Source organism: Mirounga leonina, unplaced genomic scaffold (assembly GCF_011800145.1).
Source record: "Mirounga leonina isolate KUSES-001 unplaced genomic scaffold, KU_Mleo_1.0 Mir_166, whole genome shotgun sequence".
Taxonomy (NCBI): domain Eukaryota; kingdom Metazoa; phylum Chordata; class Mammalia; order Carnivora; family Phocidae; genus Mirounga; species Mirounga leonina.
In genome coordinates this window covers 33,591,536-33,619,274 of record NW_023270418.1, presented here as the reverse complement: position 1 = coordinate 33,619,274, position 27,739 = coordinate 33,591,536, and the positions used below count along the sequence as shown (strand labels likewise).

At 40.2% G+C, this 27,739-nt stretch overlaps 1 protein-coding gene across 13 annotated transcripts in view; it reads right to left on the bottom strand.

The window, feature by feature from the left end:
• Window positions 1-27,739, bottom strand: part of PPP6R3 (protein phosphatase 6 regulatory subunit 3) — a 137,398-nt gene that overhangs the window by 91,052 nt on the left and 18,607 nt on the right. For 12 of the 13 annotated variants that reach the window (XR_004680765.1, XM_035013453.1, XM_035013457.1 and 9 more), the window contains exon 2: window positions 1,282-1,433. The gene's annotated coding sequence lies outside the window, so the exon portion shown is untranslated. Of the gene's footprint in view, window positions 1-1,281; window positions 1,434-25,240; window positions 25,285-27,739 lie in introns of those variants that run through there. The other variant, XM_035013450.1, reaches the window with a different exon arrangement.

Here is a 27,739-nt window from a genome sequence, read left to right as displayed (position 1 = left end):
CACTATGTTGTGCACCTGAAACTCACATGTTTTATATATCTCAATTTTTTATAGGCTACGTGTGGCATTATAGAAACAGCTTTAAAAATCATTCTTTGAACTCTAGTGTCACAATAGAAAAGTGGGTTACAATTTACAGACAACACTCCAATAAACATAAAAAAGATGTCCAACCTCTAAGATAATCAGCTGAATTAAAGCTGGAGGTCTCTGTGGGTCCTGTCACCCTCAGCTCTAAACCGACTGATGAAAAAGGCAAAGTAACAGTTCATGTGCATCATAAACTGCCTTCTTTATTATCAGTGGGCCTGATGGTCAGACCACAGTTCTAAGTACATGGTCCTGACCTTCTCAAACCTAAACCCTCGACTTGGGCTGAATTCTCCACACAGCCAGGCAGGTGGGAAATGGAAGAGGCTTTACCCACAGGGTTAGAATGTAGCCCTGGAAAGAGAAGGAACAATGGCGGGACCAAAAAAGAAAAAAAAAGGCCCCAGGAGGTAAAGCTTCACTCTATAAGCACAAAGGGAGGTCGGAAGGTGGAGGAGAGTCATTCATGAGGGGCTGAAGGAAAAATTGCCCTGGGATGAGAAGCAGAGACCTGCTACAGCACCATAACTAGAGTATCTCCTGAGATAATGAAGCCTGAACCATAGATGATTAAGTGGTTTATGCCCACCTTCTCCTCAACACACAATGGAGCAGATGAAGATGGATTAAAAATGTGTCCTGTCCCCCAAAGACCCGATTGGGCCACTTTCTGAAGTGCCAACTGTCAAATATGTAAAGTCAACCTCTGGTCTTCAAGAGAAAGTTTCAGTGAAGAGCTCTAAAATGATAGTAATTAGGACTCGAAAGGAGTCAGATGGTTGGCTAAAAGCCAGAGATGGCCTTTGGCTGGTGTAAAACAAAAACAAAACAATCTCAAGCTCTCTCTCTCTCACACGCCTGTGCACACATGCACTTTTAGGTGACCTCGAAGCAGCACCTGAGTCTCCATGAGCAGCCTTTCTCTGTGTGCTCCTTCAGCTTGCTAGGCCTGGCTATCCTTGGGACCCAGATCAACCCCCCTAGGAAATGAAGAATCCCACAGATTGGGTGATGCAGATTCCAAAACATGCCAGAGCAAACTACAGAGGCTGTTATTTAACTTCCTAAAAATACGACAGTGCCCCAGAACCATACTGTACCTGGTCTAGCCCTGGTCGACCTAGACTCCAGGGTCTCACAACAGAACATTGCTTTCCTTGATGAAACTCCTGATACTCTTAATGGTCTTACCTTTCAACCAAGTTTAAAAATTAAAAGAAATGTTTTCTTCTCTGTGGCTCCTTGCCCATTACAGGTTATCCTGGTAACAGTTGTCTTCCAATTCACTGCATTAGCAGATTAGCCGGAGTAAAGTAGGATGTGGAAGCAAAACAGAAGCTCTCCTATAAAGAAAAAAGAGCATATGTTCACAGCATGTTCTGTTTTGGTCTGATGACAGCTGCCATTAAAGATACGGGTTGAGGGTCCTGATTCACATAGAACTGCATCTCAGAAGATTGAAAAGTTCTAGTTAACTGAAATTTTTTCCATGTGAAAAAAGGAAAGAAAGGCACGGTCATCCTCTACCTCAGCTTTTATCCTACACTAAATAATAACCCAGAAATAAAGACACCATAATAGCACTATCAGTGAATAAGAAAAACATACATATTCTTGTCTTTATCTTATAAAAACATCAATGATATTCTTATCCCACACAGAGCTGACTGTAATGGCACCATACTTTAAAATACTAAATCAAATTTGAAAAGTAGCCAAGTAGCCCCATGTAATACCTCTAAATACCAAAACTTTCACCAGGAAATGTAAGCAGAATATTGAGGTCACTGAAGTACTAACCACAGCCAAATTCTGTCTCTAATGAGTCAATTAATCAAACGCTACACATTAAAGGACTATAAACCATCTTCCAAGGCACTTCACTGATAACACTGCAAAAAAAGTCTCAAACTATAGACAATATGCTAATTAGAAATTCTGTAAGAATGCAGTCTACAAGGCATCTCAAAACATATGCTGTTCACTGGATGCATTTCTTCCATAAAACTCACTACACTGAAGTCAGTGTTTTCCGTCAAATAAGGTAATAAATAGAAACAATGCCGAATGCTTGTTAAAAGAATAAAATGAATCAACCAAAACAGTAACAAACCCAGGTTAAGAAAAGATGATTTAGGGCCCCTGGGTGGCTCAGTTGGTTAAGCGACTGCCTTCAGCTCAGGTCATGATCCTGGAGTCCCTGGATCGAGTCCCGCATCGGGCTCCCTGCTCGGCAGGGAGTCTGCTTTGCCCTCTGACCCTATCCCCTCTCATGTGTTCTCCCTCATTCTCTCTGTCTCAAATAAATAAATAAAATCTTTAAAAGAAAAAAAGAAAAGATGATTTAATTCTAAACACTTTACCAAATGCTTTCTGAACATACACTTGAAAAAGTGTAATTGATCATTTAAATTTTTGCTTTAAATGACAAGAAACCATGTGCCACCACCGTGTGCTGCCAGAGCCCTCAGACCCATCACTAAATGCTGCAGGTAATTCTAGCCCCATTCCAACCGTTCCGTGTGCTCAGGGTTCCAGATCCTTTTAAGAATCTGATGAATTTACATGTTTCACAAAATGCACACTTGTGCACATACACACACAATTTAGCATTTAAATTTGAGTGGTTGTAGGACCCTCAAAGATGATCTGCAATTGTTTCTTCTAGTTGCCAAGACCACCCACTGCCCCCACTTGTAGGCAGGTCACAGGCTCCCAGCAGAGTTGGATCAACTGCCTGCCTCACCATGCCGCACACTCCCATCCAGGGAAGCAAAAAGAAAAAACAGTTATTAAATGTACTCACAGCCTTATGAACCTGGGTACTTACTAAATAGTAACAAGTATGCTGAGACTTAATCCACTTTTCTGGAATAGGGACTCTGTTTAATTGCTCATACTCTTTTTCACTTAGATTAATAAGGGAAAAGAGTGGGTCTATAATACTGATGGTAAGAAATATGGTAATTCTAGGGCGCCTGGGTGGCTCAGATGGTTAAGCGTCTGCCTTCGGCTCAGGTCATGATCCCAGAGTCCTGGGATCGAGTCCCGCATCGGGCTCCCTGCTCCTTGGGAGCCTGCTTCTCCCTCTGACCCTCCTCCCTCTCATGCTCTCTGTCTCTCATGAATGAATGAATGAATGAATGAACGAATAGATAGATAGAAATATGGTAATTCTAAAGTGTGAGAATATGAGAATCAAGACCAAACAATGGGAAACAGAATGGAACAGTGTCTGAATGCAGTAGTGGGACTACTGAGTAAAGAGTGTATATTGAATACACACTGAAATGCCTCTAGATCTACAGTAAAAAGACTATTTGGGTTGTTTTGCGTTGTTTTTACAGACACAATCCACAAGGACCAGGAGAAGGCAACAAAATTGGAAAGGTGCTGGAAGGGAGCAAAAGGAGTACTGGCTGAAAAAGTCATTCACTGAACACTTAGATCCCTAAATATCCTCACCCTCTCCCACCCCTGCCGGCCCGACTGAAGACAGGACGGCGAGCCGTGAAAGCGGGCCTCTGCACTGGGAGAGCCCAGCCGGCACAGCTGGGGAAGTCTGCCACCCCGACGACAGAGGGACTGGGTGAACTGCAGAAAAAATGCTGAGACACAGGCACACCCCACTGCCCACCCCAGCTCCAGCCAGATTCTCCTATGGGCTCTGACATTCCCAGCCAGGCTGAAAACAAGAATGTCTTCAGAGTGAGCTAACTGACCTTGAGAAAAAAGAACCTGAAAATACTGACACTGGGGACTTCCCAACCAAAGAAGCACTGCTAGTCACTGTGCTGGGAAGTTCATAGCCAATGAGCCCCTCCCATGATGGGAGCCTCCAATCTACCACTTTTAAAAACTAGTATTTTTTTTTTCATCACAAATTTGCTGAACAGCTCCAAGAGGAGTACAAGAAACTTCCACTAAGCCTTCCCCTGGACTCGCAACGGATCACTGTGTCACTTTTGCTTGAGTATCCCCCTCTCCACAAACACCCCAAACATTTGAGAGTTACTGCAGATCACTGACCTTCCCGCCAAACAGTTAACTGTGTATTTCCTAAAAACAAGGACACTAATTCACACAACCACAGTACACATGTCAAAGTCAGGAATTTAACACAGTACTTGCTGACTATGGATTAAATAATTCATATTCCAATTCTGCCAAATGTTCTATAATGTCCTTCATGGCAATCCTCCCTCACCTTCATCCAGGATTCTATGTCCTATCTCCTTCATTCCCTTCTGTCTGAAACAGTTCTGCATCATTTCTTTGTCTTTCATTTCACTAACATTTTTGAGGGATACAGCGTATGCACTTCCAGCAGGAATAAATGAAGTTTTGCTGTTCCTAGAGTATCACATAAAGAGGACGTCCATTTGTCCTATTATTGGCGAGCACATTTCGATCACCTGGTTAAGATGATATGTGCTATATTTCTCCACCGTAAAATAACCAAGTAATCAAGGAGTAAGTAATCTGTGGGAAGATATTTTGAGATTATGTTCTTAAAACATTCACTCAGTAGTTGTACTACCCACTGACAGTTTTTGTCTGAATCAACTGTTCTCTGATGGTTATGAAGTCATGGGTTTTTTTTAAGTCTACTGTTCCTTCCTCCATTAGATGACATTCTAACTTTAGTACGGTATGCACCCTTCTCCCCACTCATCCTTTAATTCCTTAACAGTATGGACTCAAAGATTTTTATTTATTATTGCCATTATCCACTCTGATGCTCAAGCTGTCCCACATTCAGCCAGTGAGAGTCCCTTCAAGCAGACTCCTGTGTGCTTTTCATACTTTTTGAGCACTTCCTTATTTTCTGGCATAACAACATGTTCCAGATTCATCTTGAACATTATCTGCCCCAGCTCTGAAATCATCCATTTTTCCAAGGAGGCCTGGTTCTTTTAGTGGAGAATGTAATGTAGAAATGAAGATCTGAGAGCCAAGGATGTTCACAGACAGCAGAGAAAGCTGGGAAAGATGGTAATTTCATATAATTCAACTTTGTGTGCTGTGGGTACGTATCCCTGACTTTTAAATTGAAGGAAAACCAAAGATCACCAGATATCTCAGGAAAGCCACTATCATGAAAAGTCAAGGGCAAAACAAATAGAAAAATACAAGCTGGAGGAAGCATTACAAAAAAAAAAAGAACATGTAAAAATAATAATTGATATCCTCAGAAAGATAACACATCCACTAAACAAACAACAGAATACTAATATTTAAAAGGGCACAGAAAATAATAGACTAATGCAGAAGGAAAATGATTTCCAACCATCAATCAAGAAGTATGCAGAAAGAAATACAAAGTCAAAAGATTTACCTCCTACACAACTTATTGGGAGAAGACGCTGAGGAGAGAGACTGTGCTCCACTACCACAGAGAAGACAACAGAGAAAGGCAGGAAGAATCGCCAGGATCCCGGGAGACAACTGTGCTCCCACCAGGGAAGGCAAACAGGGCAGACTGGAGCAGCGAAAGAGTTCTTCAAAAAGATAAAGCTGATGGAATACCTAAACATGTAACTGACTAAAAGTCTGAGGCTAAAGTGGTGATTAATATTTTTTTAAAAAAGTAATGGGGCGCCTAGCTGGCTCAGTCGGTGGAGCATGTGATGCTTGATCTCAGGGTCAGAGTTCAAGCCCCATGTTGGGTGTAGAGATTACCCAAACAAACAAAATTTTTGTAAAAAGTGATACACTTCCAAGAAAAACCAAGTTGTTTAGGAAAAGTATTTGTAATTCACCACTTAACATATAAATAGCATACAGGGTCATAATGATAAAACTAAATATTGATTTAACCACAACTGCAGTAAAATTATCTTGGAAGGATGGGAAGTTAGAATGTGGGAGGGGAGAAGAGAGAGCTAATCCCTACCTTCTGTATCTTTTCACAACAGGAAATCAGTAGATATACTTGAAACTAAAAAAAAAAATCAGCATACAAGCATGCGAGTATGCACTCCTCAAATATGCTCTTCAGATATAGGGAGGTAATATATATATATTTTTTTTAATTGGCTAAAGGAGTTCAAAGAATTACACTGGCCTTCAGGAAAAGGGAAAAGAGAGTGGGGAAGCTAAGGAAGGCTGTTTATCTCATCCAACCTCCTAGAACTAGCTCACTCTTAACTGCGGATGTGTAACACTTTGACAAAAAAAATTTCCTTAATAAATTGTTAAGAAGAACGCTAAACTGGGAAAAGGTATTAAACGTTGAGACCAGACAGCTGTAACATCAGCAACTCACTAGCTCTGGACTTGAGGCTTCTAACCTGAGTATCCATCCATTCCTTCATCTATGAAATAGAGTTGGAGTACTTAACTCTAAACATTCTTCCTGCCTCAATAATTTATGAACCCAATATAAAAATGAAGTAATCTAGGCTTTAAAGATGGTGCCAGTGGCTACAGACATTAGTCGATTAAATTACAGAAAGAATTAAGCAGGACTAGGTGAAAGACTAATTGGAGACAAGTAAAATGGGGGGAAAAATTTGCTTAAAGCCCCAGGGTACTGAGAGGCTGCTGATGGTGAGGGAGGAGTCAGACGTGCACTGTTTAGGGAATGAAAACAGAGAGTTCCTGATCCCAGCCTGGAAAGAATTTAATACTGACAGTATCCAGACAAACTATGACATGAGACCATGAGGAAAAAAGCTAAGTAAGCCAAAGAGATGTTTGCTTTGAAAGTTAAAATACAGAGATGATGGTAGAATCCATGAGGATGATGAAAGGTGCTTCCCTCTCAAAATGGGAGGAACCCTCCCCAGGTATTTAACTTGTAGGAAACCCAAGTTTCACATCATAAGAAAAGGACCTGGCCAGAGAGCAGAGTATTGAAAAAGTGGGAGCAACAACAGAGTCTATAGAGCTAAAGGAGGAAAAGTAGGGATTTGCTAGTAAATAATAGAATGTTGATGTTCTAATCTATTCAGGCCACTGTAACAGAGTACCATACTGGTGGCTTATAAACAAGAGAAATTTATTTCTCACAGTTCTAGAGACTGGAAAAGTCCAAGATCACAACATCTGCAGATTCAGTGTGTGGTGAGGACCTGCTTCCTGGTTCATCGACAGCTGTCTTTCTGCTGTGTACTCACATGGCAGAAAGGGGCCAGCAAATGTCTAGGGTCTCTTTTATATCCCATTCACAAAGGCTCCACCCTCATGGTCTAATCACCTCCCAAAGTCCCCCCCTCCCAATACCATCACACTGATGAGATGTGAAGATTATTTTCAACATACAGATCTTGAGGGGGGGACACAAACATTCAGTCTATAGCAGTTGGTATCTCTCAAACATTCAGTCTATAGCAGTTGGTATCAGAGGAAATGGATCCAGAGGGGCCCCTTCAAAAAAGGAAATCAAGGGGAGCCTGGGTGGCTCAGTTGTTAAGCACCTGCTTTCAGCTCAGGTCATGATCCCAGGGTCCTGGGATCGAGCCCCGCATCAGGCTCCCTGCTCTGCGGGAAGCCTGCTTCTCCCTCTCCCACTCCCCCTGTTTGTGTTCCCTCTCTTGCTGTGTCTCTCTCTGTCAAATAAATAAATAAAATCTTAAAAAAAAAAAAAATACCAGTCAGAAATGAGGACTGGTTTAGCCTAAAACAGTGAAAAAAACAGATTCTCAACTCAACAGTATCTAAATATGTGCTTGCTTAGTCACAGAATTTGAGAATAGCAAGAATGAACATCTACCCTTACAAATCCGTTGTGCTAGTTATACAAGAGCTTTCAATCCCCATAGGTATTTTATAGTTGAGGATAATAAGAAAGAACTTATTCCATATAAACCTTATGTGAACTAGGTTTTTGTTTTGTTTTGTTTTTTTTAACTCATCTTAGGAAAAAAGGCAATGAAAATCTCTGTGCTGTCATGTAAATTCCAAGATATTCCTCACTGATGCAAATTCACAAGAGGAAGCCATAGCTATTACAGAACACACAAGAAAGCATTTTCTCCTTGTATCATACATCAAGCACAAACAATAAACACCTTCTTAATTACAGACAGGTGATAGAGCCCAAAGCCTGAACACATAAAAGCAAGTAACTCTACTTCTTACTAACATCAGGAAGCCCTCAGGTAGGCCAGCTCAATCACAGCAGCATTTTAATATGGATCTTGATCCCATTTCTGCAAGTATTCTCACACATGTTCTCCAAAACATCCAAGTCCAAAGAGATGGAATATAAAGAGATAGGAAAATAATCCATCTCTTTGAGGTCTTGTTCACCATTTTATCCTCAATGTCTAGCACACTGAATAATAATTTAAAAAGTCCACAAAATTTTGAATAGAAAAATCATCAAAAATGAGCACACAAACAACTCATAATTGGGAGAAAAAAACATAAATAAATAATTTGGATGACTTCAGAGGCATCTTTCAACAAAAATTTAAACATATATTTGCATATAAATATTTATATTTAAATACAAATATCCACATACATAACTCAGCTAACTTCAGAAACACCAATCATTTTTTTTTTTTAAAGATTTTATTTATTTATTTGAGAGAGAGAATGAGAGATAGAGAGCATGAGAGGGAGGAAGGTCAGAGGGAGAAGCAGACTCCCTGCTCAGCAGGGAGCCCGATGCGGGACTCAATCCCGGGACTCTAGGATCATGACCTGAGCCGAAGGCAGTCGCTTAACCAACTGAGCCACCCAGGCGCCCCACCAATCATTTTTAATACAAGCCATGGCAAGAACTCCAAGACTTCTAAATCATTAATAAAAAAATCACAATACCGGGATGCCTGGTGGCATCAGTTGGTTAAGCGTCTGCCTTCGGCTTAGGTCATTGATCCCAGGGTCCTGGGATCGAGTTCCACACTGGGTTCCTTGAGCAGCAGGGAGCCTGCCTCTCCCTTCCCCTGCTTGTGTGTGCTCACTCTCTCACGCACTCTGTCTCTCTCTCGGACAATAAATAAAAAAATCTTAAAAAAAAAAATCACTATACCAAGAATGAAAAAAAAAAAAAGACTATTAAAGTATAAAGCCCCAAGGTAAATCCATACTACCACCTTTTAAAAGCAAAATCATATATGAAAAGTACTTTAGGTAAAAACTTTGGCACCTGATTGGATTACACCATCGTCTGGCTATGCGCCCTAATGGACACCGAAATCACTGCAGTCATACATGTAGCCAACCCAATCTAAGTTGCTATTAAAATGAAGCCAAGTCATTAATTAGTAAATTAGCATCCAAAGTAAAGCCCAGAGAACCAACTCTGCCTGTTACAACAACAGTGTGTAGAGATGTAGAGCAATGGTACAGAAGACTACACGATCCCAATTGCCAACTATACTTAACTGGCTCAGCCATGATAAACAATCAAGATAAATTTGATGTAAAAGCTGAAATTTCCATAATCCAGAGTACAACTGCAAGAAAGACATCAAACCTTTTATAGGGCATCCTGGTAACCAAGTGATTAATAATAAGTGAAGTTCAGAGACTGAAAAATGTGCTAAGCACCATGAAAGTAAAAGAATTTGTCCACTGAAAACTCAACCCAAGAATGGGATCTTCACTGGCAAAACAAGATAATAGAAAGAAAAAGAAATAATAAAGAAAAGATCTTTGTAAAGGTCCTTGATTACTTTTCTGAAGAACGGACTTAATATGAACCAAGGAAAGGCCCATGCCACAACCAGCTGTAGCCCCGTCGAAAGCTCCAAGAGTACAGTTTTTCTCCTAGCTTTGAACACAAGCCTAATTTCTAGTTGGTAATTCTTATCCTTACTCCTAAGCCTTGGGTTCTACCACTGATGCTTCTGCAGTTCTCAAAACAATTGTTTTTAAAAGGGTAAGTGCAGGGCGCCTGGGTGGCTCAGTCAGTTAAGCATTTGACTCTTAATCTCAGCTCATGTCTTGATCTCAGGGTCGTGAGTTCAAGTCCCACACTGGGCTCCAGGCTGGGTGTGGAGCCTAGTTTAAAAAAAAAAAAAAAAAAGGTAAGTGCCCCAGAACTGTGCTTTCCAATACAGTAGCTACCAGTCACACACAGCTATTAAGGACCTGGTAAGAGTACGAAACTGAATTTGCAATTTTGTTTTAATTTAAATAGCCACACTGAGGATGGATAGAGTATCATTATACAAAGTTCTACCAGACATCACTGCTCTGACTCACCTTAAAAACTAAGTATAGAATAAATGTTTATGGTCTATAATCTTGGATGAGTAAGTTCACATCTCTAGGCAACTTTCTCAACAACAACAACAACAAAAAATGTAAAACAAAAAAAGTTCAGCTAGATTGTCTCTGTGACTGTAAATAATTTAGTGCGGCATATAAATTATCTCCATTAGAACTGAGGCAATGTAATTACAACCACACCTCCCTCAAAATTACGGCAGGTTACTTCTACCAGATGAGGCAAGCTACCATACTGCCCCCGCACATCACAAAACTTACTGGGGAAGACTTAAGGAGAACACAGATTCGCTTTAGTCAACCTCTGAGCAAGTAATTCATCTCTCTAAACTTACTCTCTTATCTGTAAAATGAGAGGATTAGACTAAATTATCATTTAATATGCTTCAAATCTTAAACTTCTTGAAATATAAAATATAAGTGAAACCAGGATACTCAAAGAGATGAAGAAAAAGGAATTGATGAATAACCACGGTCTTGATCAAACTCTTAAGAAATTAAGTAAATTTAAACAAGATCTTAAAGTATAGAGTCCCAGGTACAGTATCAATGTATTCTGCTAGGAAACTGATTTGGTCTCTTCAGGTGTGCCTGGTTTTCCATTTTGCTTTAAGTCTACATGTGAACACACTATCCCAAAGGCCGCCAAACTGCAGAGAGGTCAGTGGAAGATAGAGCTCACAAAGGTTTGTACTGTCTCTTTCCCCCATAAAACATGGACCAAGAAAAAAAATAAATTAAAAAAAACAAACAAAACCATGGACCAAGAAAGTCTTCCTCCTACATCAGACTAGTATAATCCCCACTGCTACATTGCTTGCTTTGTCAATGACCCACACCAAGTACAACTTAATACCCTTTTGATAGGAGCTGTGGTTAATTTCAGGTGCTGTAAGGTAAACTGGAGTGTGAATTCATCCACTAAGCTTAAGATACACCACACCCACCCTTCCTGTGGGTACATATATAAAACAGGACAGGGTCCTTGGAAAAGAATCCTAACAGGTATCTTAGAGAAGGGAATTTAGATTAACAACTTATGTGAAATGTGTTAACAGGCAGAAGATCAAGGCAGAAATGAAAAGCTTAACATAGCTCTTCAAAGACACATTTACAAATACCTTCTGTGGCCCATACCAGACCTAACATTTTTCTCCATCTTTAGAAAGGGAAAAAATCACTTTCAAAGAGTTTGATTAATAGCATGGTAGGAAAAAACAAATTCGACTTTCTTGCAGAATAAAATGTTTTACCTGATACAGACTTTCCCTTGCATTATAGCTGATTTAACTAGGCTATCACTGATGACCAGTTAGTTTTCAGTTTTTACTATTACAAACAAATGCCAGATTTCCTTGGAGAGAAGCTGTCGGATCAAGTGTGCATTTCTAATTAGAACATAATGGCAGGCAAATGGCTCTCCGTGGAGGTCATACCTATCCAGACTCCCACCAGTAACTCTGGAACATCACAGCCCCACACCCTTGTCCTTGCTGGCTTTCTCTTCTGAGCACTGTTGGTATGTTTGAGAGCCATTTAACACTTCACTTTTCTGCCAACTGTTTATATCCTTTGTGCATTTTTCTATTGGGCTGGTCTTCTCAATGATTTGTAGTGGTTATTTCAAAATAAGAAAATGAACCCTTTGTCTGATAGCATTCCCTCTTCAACTCATTCCAATCTGGTGTCTATCTGTACCACTCAACTGAAACTGCTCTTTCAAGTCACCAGTGACCTCCAGATGGGACCAAATCCAAATGAAACTCTTTCTGTCCTCATCTTACCCTCACTCTCAGCAGCTTTCAATACAGCTGACCAGTAGACCCTCCTTATTAGAACATTCTCCTCACTTGGCTTCTTTGGTATCATAGGCTCCTTATTTTCTCACTGGCTACTTTAGTCTCCTCTACTGAAGGTTTCCTCCTCTCCTTTCTTCCCCTCTACACCCCTACTAAGGTAGAAGCTGATGCAGGGTTCAGACCGTGGACACTACCTATTACAATCTCTGGAGCTGACCACAGTGGTTGGGGTGTCAACTCACACTTGTTCCATTCATGCTGTTGCCCCAGCAACGGAAACAAAACCCAGGAGACTTAAAACAAACAAACAAAACTTCTGTTGAACAAATGAAGTCATTTCAGTGGGTTTTAAAAATACCTCTATAAACACAGATGAGATAACAAATTTATAAAACCAAAACACCGTTTTTGCACTTCAAACACATGCACTCAATTGCTAGGCAGACATTTCCCCCCTGGATGTGTCACAAGCACATCAAATTGAGTATCTCCAAAACAAAGCCTTTTTTCGTCCACCATTTACCAACACTGACCACCAACCAAACCTTTTCCTCCCCAAGTGTTCCCTGTCTCAGAAAAGGCACAGCCCAGTTGTGAAAGACAGAGCCTAGAAACTGCCCTGGCTCTTCTTTTCCCTCCTAATCCAATTCATCCAATTCCCCATCTTCTGAGTGTCTCCCCTCTTCCATTTTCTTCTGCCAACACCCAGAGATCAGAAACCACTTCCTAGTTCATCTCCCTGTGTCTCCTCTGGCTTCTCTAAGCCACTGTCTACTTGGGTTCCTAGTCAGTATCCCCTACTACTCCACATGAGCTATGATAATAATTCTGATCGATGGTGGTCCACTACAGCAGCCACTTAAGGCTTCTGAGCACTTGAAATGTAATTTGAACTGAGGTATGCTATAAGCAGAAAATACATACTTGGTTTCAAAGGCTTAGTACAAAAAAACAGAAGTGAAAATATCTCATTAATAATTTTTATAGGGCACCTGAGTGGCTCATCAGTTGTGTGTCTGACTCTTGATTCCAGCTCAGGTCATGATCTCAGGGTGGTGGGATCGAGCCCCGCTTCAGGCTCCATGCTCTGCAGGGAGTCAGCCTGAGGATTCTCTCCCTCTGCCCCCTCCGCCCCCCACTCACAGGTGCCTTCTCTCTCTAATAAATAGTCTTTTTAAAAAATAATAATTTGGGGGGCGCCTGGGTGGCTCAGTTGTTAAGCGTCTGCCTTTGGCTCAGGTCATGATCCCAGGGTCCTGGGATCAAGCCCCACATCGGGCTCCCTGCTCAGTGGGGAAGCCTGCTTCCCCCTCTCCCACTCCCCCTACTTGTGTTCCTTCTCTCACTGTGTCTCTGTCAAATAAATAAATAAAATCTTTAAGAAAAATAATTTTTATATTGATTACATGTAGAAAAATTTAAGATTATGTGTGTAGCCTGATTATATCCCTTACTGAGATACTGTCCTGAGCATTTCACAGAGCACCAACACCATCATGGCCATCTTTTTTTTTTTTCCCCTAAAGTAGGCTCCACGCCCAAAGTGGGGTTTGAGAACTCATGACGCTTAGATCAAGACCTGAGCTGAGTTCAAGAGTCGGACGCTTAACCAACTGAGCCATCTGGGTGCCCCCTTGGCCATCTTTCTTAACCATGTATGACTAAAGCATGAAAAGTGCTGGGCCTGGCATTGGGCAGGCAGAGATATTTGCTGAGCGAATTATGGCCAAGAATCAGTATCATCAATGTGTGCTCACTTAAAAACAAAACACTAAAAATATAATTGTTTACTTGAAGTTGGATGACACTTTTACAATATATCTGGTATTAAAATTTTCTATGTTTAAACTGTAGATACACATGCGTCTTAAATAATCTTTAATGTTCATTCTAATCACGTCATCATTAATTTTTCTTTCTTTTTTTTTTTTTTTTAAAGATTTTGTTTATTTGGGGCGCCTGGGTGGCTCAGTCGTTAAGCATCTGCCTTCGGCTTGGGTCATGATCCCAGGGTCCTGGGATCGAGCCCCACATCGGGCTCCCTGCTCGGCGGGAAGCCTGATTCTCCCTCTCCCCCTACTTGTGTTCCCTCTCTCGCTGTCTCTCTGTCAAATAAATAAATAAAATCTTTAAAAAAAAAAAAAAAGATTTTATTTATTTGACAGAGACAGACACATCAAGAGAGGGAACACAAGCAGGGGGAGTGTGAAAGGGAGAAGCAGGCTTCCCGCAGAGCACGGAGCCGGATGCAGGGCTCGATCCCAGGAGCCTGGGATCATGACCTGAGCCGAAGGCAGACGCTCAACGACTGAGCCACTCAGGCGCCCCCATCATTAATTTTTCTAATTTCTCATGGTCAAAATTTCTGTCAGAAGAGAAAGACAGAGACTGGGGAAGACTGGAAATTCAAGCTCACCTAAAAATAACAAAATTCTGACTCATCAACTCCTAAAACATTGGTCATTACAACTCAAAAAATCAGTCACAAGAGAAGGAAAGTCAGTGGACAGTACAAAGAGAAAAAAGCAAGTAGAGGATAAACATGGAAAGTCTAAGTAATGAGAGCTGGACCCGTTTTTTGTTATGCCCTGCAACATTATTAAACCCCTGGAGAGGGTGTGGTATATGCTCAAGATGACAAGGTGTACAGTCAGTGTGTTGCCATTCTACAGAAAACACAGAAAATGCACTCTCAGATGACCTCGCAAACACAGAAAGTGATGGAGTAAGTAGAATGCACACTCTGAAAACGATCACTACATTTTAAGTACAGAACAACTCTAACCTGAATGAATTTTAATGTGCTTTAGGCTGGAAGCCCTTTAAAAATTTCAATTTAGGTCCTCATTCAACCTCCAGAGACAGATCACAACCAAAGAAGCAACAACACCAGTGAGAGTACAACAAAGTTTACCCCTCAAACAGAGAAACTTACAGCTACCTGCTAACAGGATATAGAAAACTGTGCGACACCACAAAACAATCCAGGTCTTCCACAGATAGAGGGCAAGAGGGGAAAAAGAGTGACAAATGGGGAATCTTATCGATTTTTTTTTTTTAAATCCAGTAGACCGGAGGAGCGCCTGGGTGGTTCACTCAGTTCCTTCAGCTCAGGTCATGATCCCATGACCTTCTCCCTCTGCCCCAGGAACAAAACTGGGCAAACTCAGTTCAGGTAGATGTCAGGATACTGGGAGGGTATTAAAGGGAAGCAGACAAATGGGAGCATCTGGGATGCCAATTACCCAGGTGCATTTCAGCTTGTGAAACTTATTACAATTTGAGTCTTTTCTGTATTTCTATTATAATTCAATAGAGTTTTAAACTAGTAATACAGGAGTGAGGAATGGGGGAGGAAGTGAGACAGCAGTGTCCTCCGGTATACGGTTGTTTGGAGCTCCGTAAATGAAGGGTCATTATACTATTCTGTATATGTTTGTGCATGTTAAAATCTTCCCCTAATAAAAAAGATTTTTAGGGGCACCTGGATGGCTCAGTAAGTTAAGTGTCTGCCTTTGGCTCAGGTCATGATCTCCTGCTGTAAACCTCCCTGCTCAGCTTCTCCCCTCTCCCTCTGCCCCTCCCCCTGCTCGTGTTTTCTCTCTCTCAAATAAATGAATAAAATCTTTCTTAAAAAGATGTTTAAATTTCTTAATATGAAACTGGCTTGCATAACTGTTCTGCTCCTAGATATCAAAAGCTGTTGAATTCTTCACATCTTTTGACCCAATTATTCAACTTCTATGACTTTATCCTAAGTAAAAAGTCTTATACATAACAATGTCCGAAAAGTTTAAAACAGAAAAGAGAAATGTCTAAATATAGAGGACACAAAGGACACTGTGGGGACTATCACAAGACAAATAATCCAGGTCATTCACAAATAAATGGCACCTAAATATCCAACAATAAATAACAATGATTTTATCTGCACCAAGGTTCTTTTATCCATCCAAGGAAATATAGTCATTAGGGGCCCTGGGTGGCTCAGTCGGTTAAGCATCTGCCTTCAGCTCAGGTCATGATCCCAGGGTCCTGGGGTTGAACCCTGCGGCGGGTTCCCTGATCAGCAGAGAGTGTTTCTCCCTCTGCATCCCCCCCTCAGCTTGTGCTCTCTCTTGCTCACTCTCTCTCAAATAAATAAAATCTTAAAAAATATATAGTCATTAAAAATGATATTATCATCTGAAAAGATGCTCCACATTTTGTCATGAGGGAAATACAAATTAAGACAACAGTGAGACACCACCACATACCTATTAGAACAGCCAAAATCCAAAAAAAGACACCAAATGCTGACAACACTGTGGAGCACCAGGAACTCTCACTCAGTGCTGGTGGGAATGCAAGATGGTGCAGCCACTTTGGAAGATAGTTCAGCAGTTTCTTACAAAACTAAAAATACCACACCATCTAGCAATTGTGTTCCTCAGAAAACTTAGGTCTATACAAAAACATGCACACAAATATTTATAAGCAAACTTATCCGTAATTGCCAAAACTTGGAAGCAACCAAGATGTCCTTCAGTAGGTGAGTGGATAAATAACCTGTGGTCCATCCAGACAACAGAATATTATTGGGTAGTAAAAAGAATGAGGTAGCAAGCCATGAAAAGTCATGGACCTTAAATGTATATTACTAAGAGAAAGAAGCCAATCTAAAAAGGTTACAAACTGTGATTCCAACCATAGGACATTCTGGAAAAGGCAAAAGCATGGACATTTAAAAAGTCAGTGGTTGCAGGATGGGTGTGAATAAGCAGAGGATAGAGAATTTTAAGGGCTGTGAAAATACTCTGTATGATACCATAAAGATGGATACATGTCATTATGCATTTAACCAAACAGAATGTGCAACACCAAGAGCCCATAATGTAAGCTATGGACTTCTGAGTAAATGTGATGTGTCAATGTGGCTTCATCAATTGTAACAAATGCACCACTCTGGGATGCTGGTAATGGGAGGGGCTGTGCGCAGTATGTAAGGGGGTGGGGGACAGTAGGTATATGGGAAATCCCTGACCTTCTCCCTCAATTTTGCTGTGACCTTAAAAAGCCCTAAAAAAATAGTCTTTAAAATGACGTAAACAAAACTCTTAGAAAAAACAGGAGTAAATCTTTGTGACGTTAGATTAGGCAAAGCCTTCTTAGATGATACCAAAAATATAAGAAATTAAAGAACAAACAGATAAATCGGGCTTCATCGAAGTAAAAATGTTTGTGCTTCAATGACACTATGAAGAACATGCAAAGACAATCTACAGAATGGGAGAAAGTATTTGCAAGTTGTACATCTAATAAGGACTTATAATATGTGGGAAACACAACTCAATAATAAAAAGTCAAGCAACCCAATTTAAAAATTGGCAAATAATTTCAATAGACATATCTGCAAAGACGATAGACAAATGGCTATTAGGCACACTAAAAAAAATAATGTCATCAGCCATCAGGGAAATTCAATCCAGAACCATGCAATGCCACGAAATACCCACACTAACATGGCTACAAGCAAGACGACATACAGTAACAAGAGTTGACATAGATGTGGAAAAACTGAAGTTCTCACACAGTGCTGGGAGTGTAAAATGATACAGTCACATTGGAGATTATTTTGGCAGTTTTTCCAAAGTTTTTTCTTAAACCCTTTAAGACCTTATAACCCCAGCAAGTCTGCTCCTAAGTATATATCCAAGAGAAATGAAAGTCTGTGTCCACAGAAAAATTTGTACACACAGAATGTTCACAGAAACATTATTCATCAGTCAAAAAGTAGAAATACTCAAATATTCATCAACTGATTGATGAATAAATATAAGGTGGTATTTCCATACGACAGACAAATATTTAGCAAAAAAAAAAATGTACTGGTATATGGTATAACACACATGAACTTTGAAAACACTGCTAAGGGAAAGAAGCCAGTCACAAAAGACCATATATTCTATGATTCCATTTATGTGAAATGTCCAGAATAGACAAACCCATAGAGACAGAAAGTAGATCAGTGATTACAGGGGTCAAGGGGATGGGAAAGAAATGGGAGTGACTGCTAAAAAATATGGGGTTTCTTCTTCAAATAATGAAAATAATCTAGACATGATTGTAGTGATAGCTGCACACATTGTGAATATACTAAAAAAAAAATCAACAGTATGCTTAAGTGTGTGAACTATATTTGTGCGTTATGTCTCAATAAAGCGATTATAAGATACAATATGTATTTGCAAAGAAAGGTGAGGGGTGCCTGGTTGGCTCAGTCACTGGGCGTGTGCCTTCATCTTGGGTCATGATCCCAGGGTCCTGGGATGGAGCCCCGCATCAGGCTCCCTGCTCCGCGGGAGGCCTGCTTCTCCCTCTCACAGTCCCCCTGCTTGCATTCCCCCTCTCCCTGTATCTCTGTCAAATAAATAAAATCTTTAAAAAAAGAAAGAAAGAAAGGTGAAGGAAAAAGTAGTTTTTAATAAATGGTAGAGGGGCGCCTGGGTGGCTCAGTTGTTAAGCATCTGCCTTCGGCTCAGGTCATGATCCCAGGGAATTGAGCCCCACATGGGGCTCCATGCTCGGCAGGAAGCCTGCTTCTCCCTCTCCCCCTCCCCCTGCTTGTGTTCCCTCTCTCGCTGTGTCTGTCAAATAAATAAAATCTTTAAAATAAAAATAAAAATAACGGTAGAATCTATCTTTACCAAGTGTATTCATATGCATTCTCATATAAGTTCTATCATTTCTTACAAACAAGTAGGCAATCTGAGGTGCAAAGACAGTGAGCGACTGAGGTCACAAACCAAGCAAGTGGCTAGGCCAGGGACTTGGAAATGCCCGCTCTTCCTCCTATCACGCCACCTCCCAGACTGTTGAAAGTGAAGCTTATGCTACACGCAGAACTACTGCAACAGCTGCACCATTTACAGAGGGGCTAATGTGATGTTCTTAAATGTTCTTAAACATCTTCCTACCTGGTATTTTGCAGACACACCAAAATTTTGGTGAATAAATCACATTTATTTCTCATAACTCCATTTATAATTGAAAGTACTAACACTAAGAAATTAAGTAACCCAACCAAGATCATACTGCAGTAAACTTATCTGATATAACTGTGTTTTGGGGGGCTTATTATAAGCCTATTTCTCAACTACAGAGGTGTGATGACCATAAAACAGAGCCCAGAGAGGAAAAATGTTATAAAGCACAGAAATTAAAAAGGAACAGGAAGTCCTTTCAAAATGTGGATGGGAGTAAACTGAAAACACCAGGGGATAATTTTTAAGCTTATACAATGCCTATTGGGGAACCAAGGAGATCGAAACCTAATGGTCAAAAGATCTGAACAGAGCACTCATTCATAAAAAAGAAAAAAAAAAATCAAAACATAAGCTAACATGTGAAAAACACTTACCATGGCTAATTTTTGAAATTAAAAAATCCATGAGGTATTCTTTTATATCCCATGAATCAGCAAACAAAAAATAATTAGAACTAATTAAAACTGATGGGAGAATGGGGAAAGAGGGATATTCCTCTATCACTAATACACTCTAAATGGGTGCGAGCTTTTTAAAGAATATGATGACATACAAGATTATGGGGCACCTGGGTGGCTCAGTCGGTTAAGCGTCTGTCTTCGGCCCAGGTCATGATTCCAGGGTCCTGGAATCGAGCCCCACATCGGGCTCCCTGCTCAGTGAGGAGTCTGCTTCTCCCTCTGTCCCTTCCTCCCCCCACCCCTACCCCCGCCTGCTCATGCTCACTCGCATGCTCTAATAAATAAATAAAATCTTTTAAAAAATAAAAAAATGACAGTACCTTTTAATTAGATAATCTCATGAAAATTAAAAAGAATTTTATCAAAAAGGGGAGAAAATTATTTGTACAAAGGATAATAGTAACTATGGTTATACTTACTAACTACAACTCATGTATGCTGTAATGTGGATAATAACATGAACTATCATTTAATCCTCATACATATATCATTGCTATTGTGCAAGAGAGGAAACCAAAGCTCAGAGCTCAAACAACTAGGATTTGGCAGTAACGGGACTCAAGGTCCTAGTATTTAATCCTTACCCTACTAGGTTCATAACTGAGTTGGGGACGGAAAGATTATGAATGAGAATGCTCTCTGCAGGCAGCTGGAACCCAACAGAAAATCAAGGCTAGAGACGGATCTGAGCACCATTAGCACATACCTGATAAATTTAGCCATGAAACTAGAGATTGCACAAGGCATAGTGTGGAAAATAAAGGCTGAAGAACAAAATGTGAAACTATCCTGGAAATTAAAAAGGAGGCCATAAATGGTAAAAAGAAAACCAAGAAAATATAGTGTCAGAGAACTTGTAAATTCTACAGAGAAAACTCTTCCCTGGCTTTTGCTGCCAGTAAGATTTAAACAAAAATAGTGTTTTAAACACCTTTCTATAGCTCACAGATAGGTACTCAAAAAGATGTGCTTAAGAGGAAAAACTGGAGCTTCTGTGCACTGCTGCTGGGAATGTAAAATGATGTAGCTTTTATGGAAAATAGTACAGTAGTTTTGCAAAAAAAAAAAAAAAGTAAAAACAGAATTAGTTTATGATCCAGCAATTCCACTTCTGGGTACATACCCCAAAAGAACTGAAAGCACAATGGTCAAAGTGATATTTGCACACCCGCATTTGTAGTACATAAATCAGAATAGTCAAGAGATGGAGGCAAGTACCCACATGACTAAACACAATGTGGTGTACACATACACACACACACAACGGAACAGAATTCAGCCTTCGAAAGGCAGAAGTTCTGATCCGTGCTACAACACAGCTGAACCTCGAAGACTATGCTTGAAGTCACTCAACAAAAGGACAAATACCATCTGGCTGCGCTGCTATGAAGTACTCAGAGTAGTCAAATTCTGTAGAGACAGAAAGTAGAATGCTGGTTGCCAGAGGCTGCGGCAGGGAGGGAATGGAGAGGAATTTATTTAATGGGTATGGAGTTTCAGTTTGGGAAGATGAAAACATGTCTGAGGATGGACAGCGGTGAAGGTTACACAACAATGTTAATGTACTTGATGCCGATGAACTGGACACAAACTGGACACATAAACGGAACTTCCAGTTTCTCGTCCAGCACGTAAGGAGCTTCGAAGCTGCCACTCTGTCCTCGCCAAGAGTAAAAAGCTGAACAACTAAAGAATCAACAGTTCTTTTTAGGGTCATCAGAGAAATTCGGTCATAAGGCAAACTGCTGCCCCCAAGATTGTGGAGAAAGAAAGGCCAATACAGAGAATGACAACTTACCAGAGCAGAGACCTGTGAACCAAAACCTCCCATGGACCTACCACCAGGGCAGGAAAACCTGAACTAAAACCAACAAACTGCTGGCAGCTCAGTGAGAACAACTCACAGACTGACAGACGAGATCGGGCGCGTTTAGGGTGGTATGGTCGTAGACCAACTCACAGACTTAGAAAAGCCAGGAGGATTGGGAGTTTTACCTCCAGGAGTTCTACCAGGTCTTAAGAGTGAATACAGTTGAAAAATCTCCTGCTTCCGGCGGGGGGAGGGGAAGAGAACAATTCTGAAATATGCCAGTTTTCTGTTCTTTTCTGTCCTCAGCAGAAACTATTTTATCAGAGCCTACCCCATCTGAAGGAAGGGAAATACACAACTTCAGACCCTTCTAACCATCCTGTCCCATCTAAGGAGAGAAAAAGTTGAGAAGCACTTGAGTTCAATCGGGGGCCCAGGCTCACATGTACAGACTACATCCAACAACAGCAATGACACATTCTTCTTAAACTCACGTGGAACACTCACCAAGACAGAACACACATAAAACACACCATAACAAATTTTTTTTTAATTTTATTTTATTATGTTGTTAATCACCATACATCATTAGTTTTTGATGTAGTGTTCCATGATTCATTGTTTGCATATAACATCCAGTGCTCCATTCAATACGTGCCCTCTTTAATACCCATCACCAGGCTAACCCATCCCCCACCGCCCTCCCCTCTAGAACCCTCAGTTTGTTTCTCAGTGTCCATAGTCTCTCATACACTGTAACAAATTTAAAAGAAGAGCAATCACACAGTGTCTGCTCAGACCACAATGCAATTAAACTAGAAATCAGTAACAGAGATCTGGAAAATCCCCAAAGTACTTGAAAATTAAACAGCACCTGTAAAGAAGACATGAATCAAAGAAAAAAAATCTCAAGAGAACTTTAAAAAAATTTTTAATTTTTTTCAAATTTCAAAATTTGGGGGACAGCAAAAGCAGTACTTAGAGGGAAATTTATAGCACCTAAAAGATATATTAAAAAAGATTTTAGGGGCGCCTGGGTGACTCAGTCATTAACCGTCTGCCTTCAGCTCAGGTCATGATCCTGGGATCGAGCCCACCATCGGGCTCCCTGCTCCGCGGGAAGCCTGCTTCTCCCTCTCCCACTCCCCCTGCTTGTGTTCCCTCTCTCACTGTGTCTCTCTATCAAATAAAATCTTAAAAAAAAAAAATTTTTTTTAAAGCCAATAAACTAAGCTTTTACCTTAAGAATCTAGATAAAGAGCAAATTAATTCCAAAGCAAGCAGAAAACAAATAATATTAGAGAACTCAATGAAACTGAAAACAGAAATCAGTAAGAGAAAAATCAACAAAATCAAAAGCTGGTTCTCGGGGGGGGGGGGGTGGAGATCAGTAAAATATATCAGCCTTTCTCTAGGATAAAGAAAAAAGACCCAGGGAGCATGGGTGGCTCAGTCCGTTAAGCGTCTACCTTTGGCTCAGGTCATAATCTCAGGGTCCTGAGATCAAGCCCCACTCCATGCTCAGCACATTCTTCTGCTTCTCCCTCTCCCTCTCTCCCTACCTGTGCTCTCTAATAAATAAAATCTTAAAAAAAAGAAAAAAGAAAAAAGACCCAAATTGCTAATATCAGAAATGAAAGGGTATCTCATTCCAGATAAAAGGATAACAGAGGCATCTGGCTGGCTCAGTCAGAGGAGCGTGCAACTCCTGATCTTGGGATTATGAGTTCAAGCCCCACGTTGAGTGTAGAGATTGCTTAAAAATAAAATCTTAAGGGGGGAAAAAAAAGGATAACCAAAGGATGAACAATTCTACGGCCACTAATGTGATAACCAAGATGAAATGAACCAATTCCTTGAAAGATACCATCTGTCACAACTCACACAAGAATAGACAATCTGACTAGGTCTCTATCTATTAAAAAAGATGTATCAGTGATTAATAACCTGCCAAAAGAGAACATACCATGCCCAGATGGGTTTACTCATGAATTCTACCAAACATTTAAGGAAGAAATGATACCAATTCTCTACAATCCCTTCCAGAAAACAGAAGCAGAAGGAATACTTCCTAACTCATTCTATGAGACAAGCATTATGCTAGTATCCAAACCAGACAAAGACTTTACAAGAAAACTACAGTTCAGTATCTCTCATAAACACAGATGCAAAAATCCTTGACAAAAGATACGCAAATCAAATCCAACAACATATAAAAAGAATTATAAACCAAGTACGATTTATCCCAGGTATGCAAGACTGGTTTAACATTCAAAAATCAATTAACGTAATTCATGTCAACAGCCTAAAGAAAAAAAAAAAATCACATGATCATATCCATATATGCAGAAAAAGCATTTGACAAAATCCAACACTCATTTGTGACTAAAAACTCCCAGCAAACTAGGAATAGTGGTGAGCTTCTCAACCTTATAAAGAACATCCACAAAAAACCTACACCAAACATCATACTTAAAGGTGAGAAACTCAAAGCTTTCCTACTGAGATCAGGAACAATTCCAATCAAATACAATCAAAATCCCAACAGGTTATATTGTGGATACTGACAAACTGATTTCACAGTTTACACAGAGAGTCAAAAGACCCCAAACAGCAAACTCCATATTGAAAAGAACAAAGTTGGAGGACTAGCACTCCTCAACTTCAAGACTTACTATAAAGCTGCAATAATCAAGACAGTGTGGTGCTATAAAAGAGCAGACAAACAGATCAATGGAACAGGACAAACAGCCCAGAAACAGATGCACATAAATGCAATCAACTGATCTTTGACAATGGAACAGATAGTCTTTTCAACAAATGGTGCTGGAACATCGCATGCAAAAATTAATCTAGACACAGACCTTGTACTCTTCACAAAAATTAACCCCAAACAGATCATAGACCTAAATATAAAATGCAAAACCATAAACCTCCCGGTAGATAACATAGGATAAAACCTAGATGATGTTGTGCAATGAACTCAGTATTTTTGTCCCCTCAAAATTCATATGCAGAAATCTTAACCCACAAGGTGACAGTATTAGGAAGTGAAGCCTTTGGAAGATGATTAGGTCATGAGGGTGGAGCCCTCATAAATAGGATCAGTACCATTATAAAAGGGACACCAGAGAGCTCCCTTGCCCTCTTTTGGCCATATAAGGATATGATGAGAAAATGCCTGTCTGCAATAAATTAGAGTCCTCACTAGAACCTGATTATGCTTGCACCCTGATCTCAGATTTCTAGCCTCCAAAACTGTGCCAAATAAATTTCTGTTGTTGATAAGCCACCCAGTCTTTGAATTTTGTTATACCAGTCCAAATTAAGAAAGCTTGGGCTATGGCAATGACTTCTTAAATACAACACCAAAACCCTGACAGACACCTCACTAAAGAAGATATACAGGTATGCCTAGGTGGCTCATCTGATTAAGCGTCTGCCTCTTAATCTCAGCTCAAGTCTTGATCTCAGGGTCCTGAGTTCAGGCCCCACGTTGGGCTCTACCCTGGGCAAGAAGCCTACCTAAAAAAAAAGAAAAAAGATATACAGATGGCAAATAAGCATATGAATAGATGCTCAATATCGTATGTCATTAGCGAATTGCAATTTAAAACAATGAGATACAAAAAAGGGGGGGTTGCCAGGGTGGCTCAGCTAGTTGAGCGTCCAACTCTTGGTTTCAGCCTAGGTCATGATCTCAGGGTTGTGAGATCGAGCCCTGTGTCAGGCTCCATGCTGAGTGGGGAGTGTGCTGAGATTCTTTCTCCCTCTCCCTCTGCCCCTCCCCCTGCTTTTGTGTGTGTGTCTCTCTCACACACATAAATAAATCTACATAAGTAAATAAATAAAGATACCACTACATACCTATCAGAATGGCCAAAGTCCAAAACACTGACACCACCAAATGCTAGCAAGATCGTGGAGCAAAAGGAACTCTCAGTCACTGCTGGTGGGAACGCAAGAAGATACAGCCACTCTGGAAGACAGTTTGGCAGTTTCTCAAAAAGGTAAACATACCCTTACCATACAATCCAGTAACTGTGCTTGTTATCTATTCAAATGAAGTGAAAACTTATGTTCACACAAAAACCTGCACACAGATGTTTATAGCAACTTTTCTCTTTATAACTGCCAAAATTCAGAGGCAACCAAGATGTCATTCAGTAAGCGAATGGATAAATAAGCTGTGGTACATACAGACCACAGAATATTTATTCAGCACTAGAAGGAAGTGAGTTCTCAAGCCATGAAAACATGAAGGAACCTTAAATGTATATTACTAAGTGAAAAAAAAAAACAGTCCAAAAATGGTATATACTGTGTGATTCCAACTATGACATTCTAGAAAAGGCAAGACCCTAAAGACAATAAAAAGATTAGTGGTTGTTGGGGGTTAAGGTGGGAGGCAGGAAAGAACAGGCAGAATACGGAGAATTTCAAAGGCAGTGAAACTATTCTGTAGGATCTTATAATGGTGGATATATGTCATTCTACATTTGTCAAAACCCACAGAATATACACTGACAGTGAACCCTAAACTGTGGATTTGCAGTGGATAATGATGTGCCAGTGTAGGTTCACGGATTGTAACAGATGTACCATTCTGGGGCTGATGTCCATGGTGGGGATTACTGGGGGACGGGAGTATATGGGAACTTTTTTACTTTGGCCTCAATCTTGCTGTGAACCTTAAACTGCTCCATGAAATAAAGCTTATGAATTTTTTAAATTGTTTAAAAATAAATCTTATTTGTATTTTACAATTAAAAAGATTTGCTAAATAAATGTTCATTTTTAACGGAGCTTAAAAATGTCGTATGTTAGGGCGCCTGGGTGGCTCAGTTGGTTAAGCGACTGCCTTCAGCTCAGGTCATGATCCTGGAGTCCCGGGATCGAGTCCCGCATCAGGCTCCCTGCTCGGCAGGGAGTCTGCTTCTCCCTCTCCTGCTCCCCCCTCTTGTGCTCTTTCTCTCTCTCACTCTCTCTCTCAAATAAATAAATAAAATCTTTAAAAAAAAAAATGTCGTATGTTATACATTATTTGAAAAGGAGATAAATGAAAAGTTTTCTGGAAAAAAAAGGTATTTTCCACTGCTTAACAGTTGTATTTTACATGCAAACAACAAAGAACAAAAGAATCCAGCTTATAATTTAGCATTTACCTATTTCTGCAGCAAACAGTGTACTTCTAAAAGCTTCTAAGAACAAAGTACTTTATTACACCAAACTAAGCAAGCTGAATTACTGGCAATTAAAAAAAAAAAACAACCCTCTAAAGCCCACCAATGTGGGAAACGGCTGCAGTGGACACTTTCACCATGCAGCGACCACAGAGAATGAGGCAGAGAGCTCTCCATGCCGCTGGGACTCAGTGAGAAGTGATGAGTGGTAAAAATGTGTATATTCTCAACTCTGTATAGCTTCCATAAGCACATATATAAGTACACAAATACACAGAAAAAAATCAAGAAGGCAGACACAAAACTATTAACAGCAGAATGTGGAAAAGGATCAGGAGAAGATGATCAGAAGAGAGTTTGGTATTACCTATGACTTTACTTTTTTCCAAAACAAATATAATCACGTATTTCATTTAAAAAAAAGAGTTTTCATTCCAAACAGAAAAATAGCAATAGAATAAAAAAGAAAAATTCACAATATCCTACACCTCTAGTCAAAATTTTAAAATCAGAGCCAGTAAAAGTTCATCAAATAAGCTATTAATCATTAAGAACATCAGTTTGGGGCGCCTGGGTGGCTCAGTTGGTTAAGCGACTGCCTTCGGCTCGCGTCATGATCCTGGAGTCCCGGGATTGAGTCCCGCATCCGGCTCCCTGCTGAGCAGGGAGTCTGCTTCTCCCTCTGACCTTCCCCCTTCTCATGCTCTATCTCATTCTCTCTCTCAAATAAATAAATAAAATCTTTAAAAAAAGAACATCAGTTTGGCCTGAACCATTTGTTCTGTGAAAATTTGTGACTTCTACACTAAACTACTTGCAAAAAACACCCATAAATTCAAATTACCCAAAGTTATTTTCTATGGAAAAGGGAGGAGAACATTAACATCTCCATTTTACATGTGAAGAAATGGGCTCAGAAAGGTGAAATAACGTGCCCAGTCAGACAGCTAATCTGGTCAAACCAAGGGTCCAATCCAGTTCTCATGAACTTAATCCACCCTTCCTCTAAACCATTCTGGCCAGACTGCCTCCCTCCCTCCCAAGAGGCTCCTTTTTGATATGAAAGATGAACATCCCACACTCACCCTGAGGGGAAAAAGTTAAAAATAACGCATGTAATGAATCAAACACAAGTGGTAACGTTAATAACAGGCACAGGGCAAACAAGCTAGGAAGAGACACA